Consider the following 16,913-nt stretch of genomic DNA (forward strand, 5'->3'; position numbering starts at 1 on the left):
TTTCCTTCTTTTGACCTCTCCCGTATATGGTGTACAGTTTATCTGCATTGCCATGATAATCTGCTTTTTTGAAGCAGCCAGATCACAGAGGCTGCAGAACTTGGAAAGACTCTGGCCTGCATTAGGTTTAAACACAAATCAGGTGTAGTTGGACTAATATTTGTTGAGAATTGGTTAACTGGAATAATAAAAATAATGAATAATATGACAGCACACTCAGTGTCTTTCACATGCACACAGGTATACACACTAGCCAGCCATTTTACACCATACTTGTAATGGGTTGGACCCCTTTTGCATCCATGGCACAGATTTGAAAAGCTGCTGGAAACTCTGGAATTTCTGGAGAGAGATCCAACCACATCCCATAGGTGATCTGTTGGGTTTGGGATCTGGTGATTGTAAAGGGTGGTTGGGTACAGTTTTTGTGACATGATGTGTTATCCTGCTGGAAGTGGCCATCAGAAGATGCGTAGGCTGTGGTCATAGACATGATCAACAACAATACTCATGTAGATAGTAGATGTTGGCATTTAAACCGTGCATGTTTAAGGGGGCCCAAAGTATGCCAGGAAAATGTCCTTCTTACCATTAAACCACCACCAGCAGCCTGAAGTGTTGATAGACAGGATGGCTCAAATGCTTTCATGTTGTTTACACTAACATTGAGATGTTGAGGTAGTAACTGACCTCGGGCATCAACTGCTCACTGGATATTTTCTTTTTCCAGCCACTCAGTAAATCCTAGACTTTAATCTTAAGTTGTGTAGACCAGTAAAACTCTTCTTTCTACTAGCCAGTGTTCTGGTAGGTAACAGGAGGCTAACAGGGGTTATAGGGACTGTTCTGCCATTAAATTGTTTATCTAACATTCAATTATGGTATAATATGAATGGCCATAGGGGCAGGAAAATCTGTAAAAACACATTAAAATACAGTTAAAAGTCTAAATGTTCACATTTTCTGAAGATGTCTGATGAGCCACATAAAAGTCTTTGCCGGGGCCCCGGGCCTCATGTTTGACATTCCTGCAGTACATCAGCATTCTGAATTTTTTTTATTATTTTAACATGTTCAAAATAAAGCTGCATAATGAAAAAGTATAAATACAACATAAAAATTAACTAATGAATAAAAGCCCCAGGTCTCTTTAATTCTTTTCATTTATTGCATATTTATTACTTTTTACTTTCTCCCCAAATTTTTGGGATACTTATTTTATTTATGTATTTAATTTTATCTTGTTGAATGAGAGAATTTTATATAATTTATAAAACCGAATTTTATTCAATTAGAAATAAGAAGTTTGTTGCATAGTATAAACCACCTGTATTTATGTATATGTGTATGTGATAATAAAACTACCGCTGCTTCTGAAATATAAATTATTATACATTATAAAGATAATGTATAAAGGATCGTTTCCAACACCTTGTTGAATCTATTCCAATATTATTATATTGCAGGTATATAACATTGTCACAAACAGCAAGGAGATTACACTATTCCATTTCCGGTAGACATCTTTGAACGTGAGTTTGAACTGCACTTTTCTTAAAAGCTCAGTTATTTTTCTACGGTCTCGATTTTGCTGTATTTTTGGAGGGGAGTGGGGTTTTTGTGGATACAGGAAACGTGTTAAAAACTCCGGTGAGTTATTTTTTAAGCACACTGTTGTGGATTTTAAACGCTTACCTCAGAAAAAAACAGATGCTGTGATGTTCATTGATTGCGCACGCGGGGCTGCTAGCTTCTGAGCTATCTGTGCACAGGTGCTGTGGAGCACTTCATGAGGCAGGTGAGCAGATGTGAGAACAAGTTGATCCATAGGACTTTTGATATTTGCCCAAAGCTTATTTAATTGGCACTTTTTTGCTCTGCAGCTGTAAAGATAAAACACTCCAGGGGCTGCTGTGTTTGTTTTGGGATGGTAAATATCAGAAACGGGCGGCATATGGTGAATCACGAGCCCAGTCATCTTTATCTGCTCAGTCGGTAAGGCCAAGTTAGCTAACAGCTAACGAGCCTGCTCAGTCTGCTGTAAATCTAGGGATAGCGTTTTGATTACTGTTAATTGCCCTGGGTAGCCAAAAGACTTTCTTAGAAGAAGTATGTATCTCAAGTGCTTTGCAGTGTTTACAGGTGTTGTTATGCTGGGATAAATGATTTTGCCCATTTTTTTTGTTTTTGCTGACAGTGCTGGTTAATGTTTAAATAATAATCACATCTTTTTCACCCTCTAGTAAGATTTTTATTTTTAATTTTTTGGTATATGCTGCATTTAAAGTAGAAATGGCAAAAGCCCACAAGGCCAAATAAATATCTAAAATACAGTTGAATTCACAACTGTAAATGCTTTTTTTCTGTTGGTGTCTAAGCAGTAGGAAAACAAAGTGTTTTTTTAATTCAAATATTTTAAATGTCAGCATTTTGGATCCATTTAAACAGATTATATTGCAGTACATCAAATATTTGGATTAGGTTAATTAACTGGGCACTCATAAAAATACTGAAATAGAGGCTACAGCAAGTAATATGGTTAGTGAGACTTGCTATGATATATGGTTTGGAGATAGTGATGCTGACAAAAAGACAGCAGGCAGTACTGGAGGTGGAAGAGGTGAAGATGCTAAGATTTTCACCAGGAGTGACCAGCATGACAGGATTAGAAGTGCATCAGAGGGACACCTCCGATCGAGGAGTTTGAAGACAAAGTTAGAGAGACAAGGTTGAGATGGTTTGGACATGAGTAGAGGAAGGATAGTGGATATACTTGACAAAGGATGTTGAATACGGAGCTACCAGGCAGGGGAAAAATACGAAGATATCAGAGGAGGTTCATGGATGTACAGAGGACTGGTGTGACAGAGGCGAGTGCTATGGACAGGGTGAGACACATTCAGATGGGCGCCGCAGAGATATTTATAAAAGTTTTGCATTCATTTCTTCTTTCTCTTTCATTTGATGTATTTTGGCATTTTTTTTAATACTGCAAGTTTTGTAAATTTTGTAAAAGTGATTATTGATATTATTACCACATTTAAGAAAAGGCCTATGCACTTTTTTCTGACATTCTGCCTTGGCTATTATGTGGCTGTAGTTTAATCATAAAAAAAACAACAACATTGTGCTTTAGTCAGAGCCTACACGTAAAGGAGGCTCTGAAATATTAAACAAGTTATCAAAGTCGGCACAGATCATAGTCTGTGATACTTCGGCTTTCAGCCAGTTTCACCAGACATTTCACCTTTCTTTCTTTCTTTCTTTCTTGTGATAACTTCTTCGGAGTATTTTCATTTGCTGCTTTTAACCAGCTGCTGAGCCTTTTCACATTATACACAGTTGCTGGTTTAGTACAAGATTTATGGCTGGGCAAATTCAGCCCTTGATGCTTTTTAGCAATAATGATAACATTTTCATCCCTTGGTTTGCAGAGAAAAAAACTGCACATCTCTTCACACGGTGGTGATTTTAAAAAAAAATAAAAATCTGATAACCCTGGATTTTCCACAGGTGTTGTGCAACTTAGCTGCTGTAATTCACTGCCTTCAGGGTGTTTACAGCTGTGCCGTGTTTATGTCAAAATAGACACAGACTGTGAGTTTGGCACTGCAGCCCTGAAGAAGAGGTGAGGAAACCACACTGGCTATCAGGTTAAATTGAACTACAACCACTGACTAATCAATAATTAAAATATTATTAGGTTTAAGCCATAATTTAGATCTTGTGTAAATTATTTTCTTTGTGATGGCAAATTCATAAATTGGAACCACCTAGAAAATGTTATAAAATCATACGCTTAGTTTTCTATGTTTTAGCCCCATCATTACATGAAATTTCAGTAATTATTTTAACATAATGATTTTGAAAATGACCCCAATTATCTGCACTAACTCTCAAGTAGTGACATAATCTCAGTGTTGAAGCAAACAAAGTGCATGTTAGTAGTAGTGATATGATGGAAGTGATGCAGAATTTAAGAACTAGCAGTGACAAATATATTTTGTCTCCAAAAGCGGTCTGTTTTATTCATTACAAAAATTTGAACCAGATCACAAAGCTCCACTAAAAATCTTTGTCAATAATCATGTGAAGACAAGTTTGACAAGCCAGCAAGAAGTAGATATTCAGAAATGTTCTTTATGATCGGTTTAACAAGTCTGTTGGGATAATGTTGGAGAGAGTGCCCAAGTACAGGACTCAAAGGCTGTTGGTTCATGCAATGTTCATTGCTGATGCCAAAAAAAACGGAGCACTGAGTTTCAACGGGCAAGTAAACAAAAACAGGAACCCACAAAAAGGGCAGAAAAGACACATGGAACTTAAAAGCAAAGAAAAAGATGAGGCTATATATCCACCATTTGGGGTGACTGGACTAAGGCTTGAAAGACATACAGGTGCAAAGAGTTAGACGAAGGTAAATGTATTGAGGGTGCAGCAAAGCAGGAAATAACATTAATTCTGGATGGAAGAGAACATTAACCTTCAAAGGAAATGAGGAGTAACTGAAGATAGGAGAGAAGAAGGTAAAAATTAAAACTGGAAAATATAAGAACTGAAAAACAATAAGTGTGTTACAGACACCCAGGACCACAACAACATTGGCAGTTACGGTATATCCATATTTTGTTGAACAAAGACACAATATCTTTAATTTTGCTGCTGTACACAACCTCAGTGGATTTTAAATCCGTCAATATGAGATTGAGATGCGGACATTCAGCTTTAACTCGAGGGCTTTTACTGCAGCTGCTTTCAGTTGGTTCTTCTTTGGAAGTCCTTTTGCTTTTAGTTTTGTATTTCATGACTGAGAAGCTGCTATATTAGTTTGAGCTCAGGTGTCTGAGTTGGCCATACTGAAGAGCACCCCATTGCTTTGTCCTGAGAATCTCTTGGGTTATGGCTGTGCGATATGACCAAAATCTCATATCCCAATATAAGACATATCATCCTGATAACAATATATATCCCACAATAGTGCATTTTCTGTAAATTCTGTGAATCTCGGGCAACAAATAATAGTACATACGGTTATGGGGTAAGATTCAAAATAAAACAAAATTGTCCATAAAAGAAAAACGACTTCTTCCACCTCGTACGATTAGCTTAGCTTTTGTGGGCTAAATAACAGCCATTTCTCCCACCTTTTCTCTCCCACCTCTTTTTGAAGTGTTATTGCATATGTCAGCTGTTCATAAGCATGTAGATTTTTAACAGTGTGTCTGAACAAGGTGTTCGTGGGTCGGTTGCTCTGGGGCCAGCACTCAGTGATGGCTTTTTTGCTGGCTTCTTTCCGCCTATCTTTTTGTCTGTGTGAATTATTTCATTTGGAAAGTGTCCAAGATAGTGTCCTGTTCTTGAGTGAGTCCAGCAGTTTGCACCTTTTTGTAAACTCTCTGTATTTACATTTATGAAGATGTCTCTTGATTGTAGACCCTGACTTCTTGAGAGTGTCCTTGAGAGGGTAAAATATTATGATTTTTTTTTTTCTCTTAACCATGGAAAGAATTCTGTCATGGTGTACAGCAGACAAAATACGTCTTTCTGAAAGTGGAACAACGTTTAATTTATTCCTTTGTTATGTTCTGCCGTGTGCAGCTACCAAAACTCCCATAGAGGTTCATTATCTTGTTAATAGTGTTAGCTCCTCTTTGTGTATGATGCTGGCTTGTGGGCTTCTCTGAGAAAGAAACAAATCATATAGGTTTGGCTTCCTAGTATAACTCATAAACGTACACCTTGAAGCAAATGATTCATAAGCTGGAGAGAAAATGGAGTGGGGAAAGGAAAATTTGCTGCTCCATTAAAAAAAAGCTAGGACATGTTACTGGGAACAACCCCCAGTGTTTTTTCAGCACTGCAACTGGGCTGACAAAGAAACAGAGTTTGGTTAAGCCACTTTAAGTAGACATTACTTGATGAACTTATTTACAAATAATATTGTAACTGCAAACTACCAACCCACAAATAAAGCTGTCAGATAAACAAATAAAGCAAATAAATAAGAATAAATTTAAATAACAATAATCAAATCAAAATAATTCACGGCTGTCCCACCAACTTATGATTAAGTAGAGCAACTTCAGTAACTGCTGATATTATTTAAGACTCTTTCTCTCCAGTCAGTTTTTCTATACTAACTTCATTAATTCTTCCTCCAGTGCAGATTCAACGTGTCTACCAAACCCTGTTCCTACTAGACTGTTCAAATAAGACATAATTAATGGTAAGACTTAAGTTTTAAATATGATCATTTTATCTCAATTAAGAGGATATGTTGAGACATTCCCTAATCTACTGCTGCTACACACCCACTCCGACACACAATGAATAAGCAGTGCAGATTCAAACTTTAGAGTTAGTTAAACTTGCACACAAAAACGATCAAATTCAGTACAAGGACACACAAATACAGAGCCAAGATTAAACCTTAGGGCGTCTCTTTAAGTAAGAGTTCAATTATCAGAGCACCAATCAACTGATAAACAGTGGACATTAGGTTTGCTTCTAGAACAGCTTAATTACTATAAACTCGACTAAATTCAGCATCATTATACAGAGAGCTATCACAGCCTCCTCTGTCCAGGTCAGGTATCTATGCAGTCAGAGCATTACTTGCCTTTGAGATCCAGCCGAGGTTGATCAAAGTAACTGAGCTCACACCTACATGTATGTGGGTGTACAGAGCTTTGAAAATGCTGGAATATAAAAAAAAAAAACGTCCGCTCTAGAAGCACAGTGTGCCTTTATTATATGGCTACTGCTAACCCCAAATGATAGTGAAAGTTATTCTCATTATGATTTAATGTTATGTGAAATTATTATATTTATAGCACATATAATTGCAGTTTATTCTTGCATGGATTTTCTTTTTGGATTTGTTTAGTGGAAAGATAGCCCCGCTCTCTGGCTGGAGACTCCTGCAGGACTCAGTCCCATAAATCTGTAGATATACATTTACTTCGTGTGTGCAGAATTACTGGGAGCATAAATCCCTGTGATAAGCTTCCTCCCCGATGGCCTGTGCTGCTGCTTTTTTAAGGAGATTGTTTTTCAAAAATGCTGACACATGACAGGGTACAGTGGTATTACCAGATTGAACAAAATATTAGCCTCAGAAATACAATACTTGCAGGAAGGATTTCTAACCATTCATCATATTTCTGTATGGTTTTAAATAAGATTGTGTGGGATGAGCGCAAACAGGCAGACGTATTGATATCGTAACTGTAGTCTCAGCACTATATTAGCATGCCAATAGCAATCAGTTGATGTGATGTTCCACCTGAACTTATTACCATTACTGTTAATATTATTATTATTGTTGTACCCACTGTCTGAAGAAAGAAGAAGAAAAAAAAAAACCTATTGGAGGATAGTAGATAAATAACATTCGTACTCTTAGAGACTCGTTCAATAAAAATCTGACATCAGTGCAACAATATACTCCTTTCTGTTGCAGAACTTCAATTTTACTCTGCAGTGAAGATTAGTATCTGAAGAGGCCCCGTAACTTTCAGTAGTTTTTCAAAATATTTTATAATAAGAATTTGATTTTTATGCTGTCTGCATCAGATTGCACGTTTCTCTACTGATTGACAAACTAAACGATATCACGATACGGCTTGGCTCAGGTTGATAAACTAAAAATTTATTTTTCTGAAAAGGTGACTTCATGGGAATTTTTAAAAGTGATAAACAATGCTGTGATCAAAGTTAGATTTGGTCACAGATTTGATGTCATATTCTATCTCAAACTATAAAATGGTAAATGGACTGGTTCTTATATAGCGCTTTTCTACTCTTCTGAGCACTCAAAGCGCTTTACACAACTTGTGCATTCATCCATTCACACCCATTCGCACAAGCACATTGTTCTAGGTGCTTTCTAAGTAACATTCACACACATTCATACTCCGATGGATGCATCGGAGAGCAATTTGGGGTTAATATCTTGCCCAAGGATATTTGGCATGCAGACTGGGGGAAGCCAGGATTCGAACCACCAACCTTCCGATCAGTAGATGACCTGCTCTACCGCCTGAGCTACAGCCACCCAAGGACATAATCAAAAGAGATAATAAAATGCGCATTTAGATAGAATATGGATTACTTCAGCAGACTTGGCAGTGCTTTTGACATACCATCTTTAATAATTTTACATTATTAAATAAACTGGCAGATGCATCTGCAGCTGTCTGGCTTATTATGAGCATTTAAGACTAAATTTAGTCATTTGGAAATGGAATCACAAGTGTTTTCTGCACGAATATCCAGACAAACATAAAACTTTAATTGATTTTAGAAGAATACTACTTGCAGCCTTCTTGCTATGCATATTAGGGTAAAGGAAAAATGAAAAAAAATAAAGTGAGACAGTTTTCACCCTCTGACTGGGACTACGTGAGGGAAGCCTATATGTGTGTCATCTTACATGAGCTGATCCACATTTCAAGTGGCTGCATGTGTACAGGGCTGTTCAGCGACAGTTGGTAATGAATTGGATTACCTTCATTAAAACAGTAATGTCCAGCTGTATACAGTTTGCATATATCATGGTAAAAAGAATATAGTGTTCGTTCACTGCAATCAATTGAGCTCTTAGTCAGAGGATTTCTCTTCCTCTCACATCTTATCCCTCTCCTGTCTCATTTGTCTTCACTCACTGCATTGATGTCTTCCTATTACCACTGATTTGACTTGTCTGTTAGTGAATACCTAATCACAGTGAAGATGCCACGCTTTCATTCCTTGAAGGCTTTCTCCTTTGCTCTCATTTCATCGTTGGGGTGACAACTGTTCCTTGCTGGAAGGGGAGATGTGCCACATTCAGTTTACACAGCCATAAAAGAAGCCTGTGCGTGGCATGACCTGCTTTGCACACCTGCCTACACACAGACGCCCATGCGCATGCATGTATTGTTTGAAATGTAATGTTAAAGGATTTCTTTATGCACCCAAGGACAGTTCTGTAGGTAGCTTTGGGGGTGCCTTCGGGGTTGATCTCAAGGTCTTGGTCAGCAGTGCATAGCTATGCTATGGAAAAATGTATGAATGCTGTCCTGTCTAGAAAATTCATTTTAACCTTATCTCTTCACTAACTCAGTCTTGGTGTCACTTAATTATGGGTAAAGTTAAAGCTTTTCTTTCTGGCTCATGTCGCTAAGAAACATATTTTGTAGTGATAATTTGACAGTACCAAGACTTTGTGTCATATTTGTTGATAACAAGTATTTTTGATTCTTTCAAGACAGCGCTGAGCGTCCATTCTCCAGTGGTCTTCACCTGACAAACCCTGTTGCCGCTTCAGCTTAAGGTAGGACAGATTCTGTCTTTGCCATCATAGTCTTATGAATATGTTGGCACATTTGAGTCCATTGTTTTAAGTCACTTCCAGTAAATAAGATAACCTTTATTAGTCCCACACGTGGGAAATTTGTTGCTCTGGAGGGTCAGCTGTCTTTGAGATGTTAATGTCTTGGTCAGTGATCTGAAACTGTTCTGAATAGGTAACTTAGTTGCCATGTTAAAAGTGACCATAGCAACAGGAAGTTGTGGTCACTATTACAAGTATTTTTGTTAACAGTGGCAAAAAGAAATGTTGTTTGAACTTTGAATGTGGTGTTTCGAGAGGAATTTAAAATAAATGAAAGTTCTCTGATCAAAAATAAATTGTTATCATATAGAAAAGATGTCTTTGTAAAAAAAGAAAGTTTTGCAACTTTTTGACACCCCTCATACATATTTTATAGCAAAACAAAATTGGCCAGCCATACTCGGTAAACACTATGATACATTCAAAATTTATCTTTGCATCTCAAAGCCTGTGCATGTCTACTCCTATTTTAAATGCAGTAGTGCTACAAAAGAGCATGAATATGGCTCAAGTCTTAGGATTTTTTTTTTTTAAAGAAAAGGACACAAACTTTTTTTTTTTAATTTAACAAGTTGTATCTCGTGTTTATGTGTTGCTCTGCACAGCACTACAGAGGTGCAGCAGTTATCTCCGTCTCCTCACAACAAGAACGTCTTGGTGTCTAATCCACAAGCTGGCTGGAGTCTTTGTCTGTAGAGCTTGCATGTTCTCCCTGTGCCTGTGTAGGTTTTTTCTTGGTACTCTGGCTTCCTCCTATAGTCCAAACACATACATGTTAGGTTAATTGGTGACTAAACTTGCCTGTTGGTGTGAATGGTTGTCTGTCTTTCAGTTTTAACAGTCCAGGTTGTACCTTGCTTCTAGGATAGATTACAGCCCTCCTGTGACCCTGAACTGAAAAGGCAGTTAAGAAGATAGATGGATAGATTTTTTTTTAATGCTTTATTTTTGGAAGTGTGGTTAGTGAGTGTGCTAAGTTCTGTTCAGCCTGAGATCAATCATTTGTAACACAAAGATGAAAAAAAAAGATGTCAAGAGTAAGAAAAATAAATGACCGGAATAATAAACATGGGGAAGGTGTTGGTAACAGACTTGTTAAATATTTGTGCGTCCGCTCAGAGTCACTGGCACTGGAGCGATATAAAGACAAATCACCATTCTGGACCTGGGCGAGAATATAGCCTATTTGATTTGCATTTGAGTTTTAGAAGTGTTGTGAAACTCGATCCATCTCTCCATTCTGCTCTGCTTTTTCACAGCATGTCATAGTAGGAGTGCAGCTAAGCGAGTTAGTGCAGATGTCTCTCTCGGCCTCTTACCATTTGGGCCGACCTGAGAGGCCTGTGATGTATGTGCCTAAGAGCTAGGGCTGGGCAATATGGCCTAAAATCCATATTGCGGTATAATTTGAAGCATGTGCGGTAACGATATATATCATGATATATTCTTTTCTTCTGTATAACGTATTTTCCACACTATAAGGCACACTTAAAATCCTTTAATTTTCTCAAAAAACGAGAGTGTGCCTTATGTATGAATTCTGGTTGTGCTTACTGACTTGATTGATTGTCAGAGCATTACGGCTGCCATAGTGAGGAGCTTCGCAGAGTAATCTGGGTCCAAAACTCCATCCACTTCAGGTCCCAAAGTCAAATGAACATCGAGAGTTAAAAACGGTCTAAATTCTTCCATCTTTAATAAAATCATCAGCGTTGCTGCTTTACCAGGTGTAACAATTTAACATCAAGGCATCCATGAAAACAGAATTTATTAAATTTAACGGAGTTAGAAGTTAACAGGAAGTTAGCTCGCTAGTTTCCACCTAAACATTTCATACCATGTTCTGACAGAGATTTTTGAAACTAATTAAAACGTACAGCTTGCTATTATTATGAAAATAAGAACCAAGGTTCAAATGTACCAAAACTAAACTGAGACAAGCAAACCAGCTCTGGGGATTATATTGGAAGAGCAGTGTTTCATCTTAGCTTACATCTGTATGTTTGCACAAGGGTAAGCCTGACTTCCTTACACATATCAGAGCAGGATTTTCATAGTTACTAAAATTGAAGTTATATCAGATTTTTGGTTACTAAAGTAAAAAGTAAACTATATTATGTCTTTGTAAAACTAAAAAGAGAGACATACTTAAGAGATGTCTTTAGTTTCGGTCTTTTGTCAATTTGGTCAACACAATAAGTATTGTGTACAAGTATTGATACTTTTACACTGAATACTAATCAAACTACTGAAATTAAACAGATTAAAAACAATATTTAAAAACTGAAAATGCAAACTAACAAAATAAAACAAAACAAAGCTTTTATAAAACAAGTTTTAACAAATCAGTCAGTACAAACAGTGCTACTCCTTGACAGCTTCCCCTATGTAGCACAGACTGTTACACAGTGCTACTATGTTTTAGACATCACAGACATCACGTTGTCACAGAAAAGCCAGTTGATGTTTTAGACCACATAGCTGAATTCTTATATACTTTGGAAATGTTAATATCAGTCTCATTCTTCTAATAATATTTGTGTTTGAGGAAAGAAACAATAATGAGAGGATAAAGTTATGCACAAGTTTGTTAAATGGAAAATTAAATTAACAATTATTATTTTGTAAACATATTTCTTATTTTTACATTTTCATTTTTTAAAGTATGTCATTAGTAGTAGTCATATCTACAGCAGACAAATAATTATTGGAAATTAATAACAGCCCTCGAAGTACTACTCATGTCTCAATTTTTTTTTCTTAAAATTGTTATTAAATCTCAAGTCCCTGGCTCTTCAGTCTCTAACACTTCTAAATATTCTTACGGAGCTTATTGTACTTCTGTCCATTTTTGTCTCCAGTCAACTGACAAACTAACCTCATACCGTCTCTTATTTCTCCTGAGATGTCACTGACTTCTGAGCCACAGGAATAGGCTTGAGGGAGGCTTTTAATACTGTTGATCTCTTTTTACTTTTGTCCGTGTTTTGTGCTCTCCTGAAGCATATGCTCTCACACAAAGCCGGTATTCTCTCCCTTAACTGCGCATCGTGTCACACTTTTTCTTGCCAGGAGACAGAGGGTGGGCATCTACAGCCTTGTGGGTGTAAATGTATCTATAAGTATCTTTTTATCTTAACACCCAAACCACCACTTCCACCACGTGCGATCAGCCATCCCTCGTTCTGGCCAAACTTGTAAACAACTTTTCATCTGAACTCATGCTGGTGGTATAAAGGGCTCTTTTAAATTAAAAAAAAAAAAAGAAAAAAAAAAAAAAAAAAGAACAAAACTTTTGCTTCAGTTTCTTACTTTACTAGGTCATGTGTGGGGATTAGGATGGAGGGGGGAAAACCCAAATTACAAAAACAGTTACTGAGAGTGTTCTAGATTGATCATATTATTCAAAAGGAAAAAAATGCATCGGTAAGTCTTGATGGTAATAAATAATTTGTAATTCTGTCACACACACAAATATCCTAAATATCTTTTGTAGGCAAAAGAGAACTTAACATTGAAGTTTGCTGTTCGGTCATAGGCAGGGACCAGACTCTCATTAGCAGTGATGGTACTTGAGAGAGCTTCTTCCTAGTTGGACATAACGAGAAACATTTCACCACCCAGGAGTAGCAGCTTTACTTCACCCTATCTCTAAGACTGAGAACAGACGCAGTTCAAAGAAAGTCCATTACTGCTGTTTGTATCCTGAATCTAATTCTTTGGATCACTACCCACAGCTCCGGGCCATAGGTGAGTTTAACCTTGGGACTTCTCCTTTTCTGGCTTAAAGCCACACTTTAAGACCCAGAGAGGGTAATTCTGATACTAGCAGCTCCGCACTCTGCTTAATCAATAGAGTCACATCATCTGCAAAAAGAAGTATTGAGACTTCTGAACTTTGCTGCCTCTCAAGTTCCACAAACTAAGCAAGTTCAATAGGACTTAATGGCTATCTACATCTCTGGTGTCCACAATTTGGTTCAGGAGTTGCTACAGTGATGGACATCAAGCTTAAATCCATAACTCTGTATAGCCACTTCAGCAGTGCGCTGGAAGTTGATTATCTCCTAGACCAGGGATGTCAAACTCCAGGACTCGACGGCCGGTGTCCTGCAGGTTTTAGATGACTCCCTGGAAATAACACACTTGAATCAAATGATTAGTTCATTACCAGGCTTCTGGAGAACTTCAAGACACGTTGAGGAGGTCATTTAGCCAGTTAAATCAGCTGTGTTGGATCAAGGACATGTCTAAAACCTGCAGGACACTGGTCCTCAAGGCCTGGAGTTCGACACCTGTGTCCTAGACTGAGCTGCTGCCAGATGCTCCCAATACACCCGCACAGTGCATGTAGTCCAGCCAGGCCTTTCCAGCAACTTCCCCTGATGCCTTTTCTAGCTCACCCAAAGGTAGTGATCTACAGATCAGATGATCATAATTACAGGGTCAACGATGAACCCGAGGCTTGAGGTCTTCAGGTGCCAAGTGAACTTGCAACGTTATGTTTGAAAGTATTATCAGATATGAGCAATTTATGATAATCACAGAAGCCACCACCTGGTTTCAGCTCAGCTCAGCTGTTTCTCCAGTCATGCCCCTTCGGGTTTCACGAGCTTTGAGAGTCCCCAGATGGCTCAAATAAAGTTGGGTACCTTGAGTGCTGAATGTTTGGTGCATAAGTGCAAATGACAGTCAGGGCCTGATCCTCAGGAAAATTGCAATGTATAAGCACTAAACCAGGGGGGAGATAGCAGTTCATTTATATCCATATCCATTTTTTTGTGTGTGTTTATTTCACTTATTATATTATTAAAGCCAGTAAAGGTTCTAGGTAAACTAGAACACATTTTGATTGTTCTGCCAGTGCCTTGAACTGTATTGCAATTTGTTGGAGCCTATAAATAATGTAGTTAGCACTGTGAGGTTTACTGATTCATAAAAAGTATGTAGAGAGGAAAAAAAACACAGAAAAGATCAAAGGGAAACCACCGGCACATAGCAACGTCAGTTTTGCAGCATGAGGCTAAACAACTGATTTAAAAAGGTCACTGTTCCAGCAGGATGCAGGGTGCCGCCGGTGCATCGAGCCACCTGGGGGGCTCTTCAACTGGTGGGGGAGATTGTCACATCTTGCAGGAGCTTTCCTCTCCTCAGGAGCTCCCTCTGCAGGAGGGGGAGATACAGGAGAGGTGGAGGAAGATCTCAGCCTGGGTGTTTATTGTCTTATGTAGTCTGGAAGATGAGTGGATGGTGGGGTGGGTGCAGTTTTCTCTGTGGTGGGGTTGGGTGGACTGTCCCGGGCTCTGTGGGGCCGGGCGGCGCTGCTGCACTGGGCCCCGGTCTGGATGGGCCTGGGCCCCCTTTCCCTGGCGGGTCGCGGAGTGTGGGGGTGCCTACTGGGGTCAGCGGGGGAGCTGGGCCCAGGGAGGGGTCACTTGCCCCTCCCTTCCTTCCCTCCCCATCTCCAGCTGCCTCCCTCTTCCCGCTCCACCACAACCACCCACACATGCAGGACCTTGGAGTAGGGGTATGTCACCAGGGTGCAGAGGAGGCTACCCCCCCCCCCCCCCCCCCCCCCCCCCCCCCTCTGTCCCCTTCTGGCTGCCTCTGCGTCAATTTTATCCCACGACTTAGACATTCACATTACTCACACTCTCATTACACATACATATAGGATCTTGGGGGTGGGCACGATACACGGAGTCCAAAGTACCATCAGGGTGTATACCCCACCCCTGGCATCGTTGCCCACCTCTCAATTTTAAATACACATAGACATTGAGGGCTAGCAGGAGGGACCATGCGCTTACCTGCTGCTCTCTGGCAGGTAGCTCCATGCCCTCCTGGGTTTTAAATGCACCTTAAAACACACATGCATCAACACTACAATGAGCGGGTGGAGGGAGGTTTGGAGTCTTCTCTCACCCCCATTCTCTGCGACCTGCTGGAGCGGGGGGGCTAGGAGGAGGAGTTGGCCGTCCGACTGCGGTCTGGAGTGTGGAGCCTTCCTGCTGCTGCGGAGTCGGGGCGGTCTGCCTCCCCCCACCGCAGGGAAAAGGGAAACACCACCTGGGTCTGGGTGCAGTTCCCCCCTCCAGGGGCGGGGGCACCTAGACCCGGTTTGTAGAGTACGCTTGGGGAGTGTGATCGTGTGTACAACGTCTCTTTATGTCTGTCTCCACGTTGGTTGAGTGTGGAGTAAGTGCATATGAGAGCATGAGGGTGGGAATGGATGTTTGTATCTGTGTGTGCCTGTATGTCTGTGTCTATATGTCAGGTTGGGTGTCAGGCGCCACCTCTCTGGGGACATCTCAGGCCCTCCAAGGTTTGGAGGCCTATCTCCCCCTACCACCACTTCCCCTGCCAGTGGCGGACCCCCTCAGACATCGGTGCGTTGGTGGTTCTTTGTGTCCGGGGGTGGGCGTCCAGGTACACACCGGCTCACTCCTTGGCGGCCGCTTATCGGGGCCTGGAGCCTGGGGCTCGCTCGGGCCACTTCGGAGGTGGGGTGCCCCCGGCCTCTCGGCCTGGGGCTCGGTCACTCAGGCGCAGCTGGCTGCCGGCGGAGCTCACGGGCGCGTCACTGAAACTCCCCCTGGCTTCTGCTCCGCGGCTGCTGAGTGAGCCCTCATCTGGGACTCTCCTCAGCTCTTTCTGGGACAGTGGCGCGGCTGCCCCTCTGTTGGTCTTCCTTGGTCTCTTGTGTTCTGGGGGCCTCTGGATGTCTGGAGTTTTGATCTCCTCCACACCTGCTTCATGCCCTGGAGGACGGGGCTGTGGCCCCCCCACACCCTCTAGCAGATTATTACATGAAGGAACCTTTTAAAAAAACAAAAAACAAGCGCGTCCATGCTCACAGGTGTACACACGGGTGATCACACCCACAAACTACACCGTTTTTGGCTCCTACCTCAAAGCACACTGTGTTCTGTTGATCTTATGTGCTGCACAATAATGTTTAACATTTAGTATTTACTGTCATATTCCCATATATCATTGTGATGTTGTTTATTCTATTACTCTTGTTCTCTTCTGCTTGCTTTCTTTTTTCTTTCTCAGCAGGTGATCCAGGTGATTGATATATGCATTTTTTTTTCTCTGCCCGTTCTGTTGGTTTTTGTCTTTTGCCCTTCTCCCCCGTCCCTCTTCTCAGCTGTTTCTCTTTCCCTCTTTCTTTCTCCCCTTCTTTCCCCCAGTCAAGTCTGTCCCGTATTCAGTAAGTGAAAATAAAATAAACAATAAAAGGTGAATCAAATGGACCATTACGGCAAGGCTGGGATGGTCAGTTTGGTAAAGTAAATCCGTTGGGCATCTTTCTTTGCCTTTAGACAACAATTCTGAGGGCAAAAGAGCCAAACAGGACAGGCAAAAAAAAAAAAAAAGGTCACTGTTACAGCATGTATAAAATTAAAATAAATACAATTTGCTGTATAAAGAACTGCAAGACAATGTTTCAGTAGATTTAGCAAGGACATTGTAATTTTTTTTTTTAAATTTTCTCCATGACTCCTGCCTTGCTTGCAGTGGACTTTGATGG

General features: G+C 40.2%; 1 protein-coding gene across 8 annotated transcripts in view; it reads left to right on the forward strand.

Moving 5' to 3' along the window:
* The first annotated feature begins 1,518 nt into the window (after positions 1–1,518).
* gpat2 (glycerol-3-phosphate acyltransferase 2, mitochondrial) overlaps positions 1,519–16,913 on the forward strand; it is a 183,986-nt gene continuing 168,591 nt past the window's right edge. For 3 of the 8 annotated variants that reach the window (XM_085294944.1, XM_085294953.1, XM_085294954.1), the window contains exons 1-2: positions 1,522–1,650; positions 9,251–9,316. The gene's annotated coding sequence lies outside the window, so the exon portion shown is untranslated. Of the gene's footprint in view, positions 1,651–1,674; positions 1,799–1,949; positions 1,996–9,250; positions 9,317–16,913 lie in introns of those variants that run through there. The other 5 variants (XM_085294948.1, XM_085294955.1, XM_085294945.1 and 2 more) reach the window with 4 other exon arrangements.

This window comes from Mchenga conophoros, linkage group LG12, assembly GCF_057382185.1.
Source record: "Mchenga conophoros isolate Kocher_MC1m ecotype Shallow Benthic linkage group LG12, M_conophoros_male_GT1.1, whole genome shotgun sequence".
Lineage (NCBI taxonomy): Eukaryota > Metazoa > Chordata > Actinopteri > Cichliformes > Cichlidae > Mchenga > Mchenga conophoros.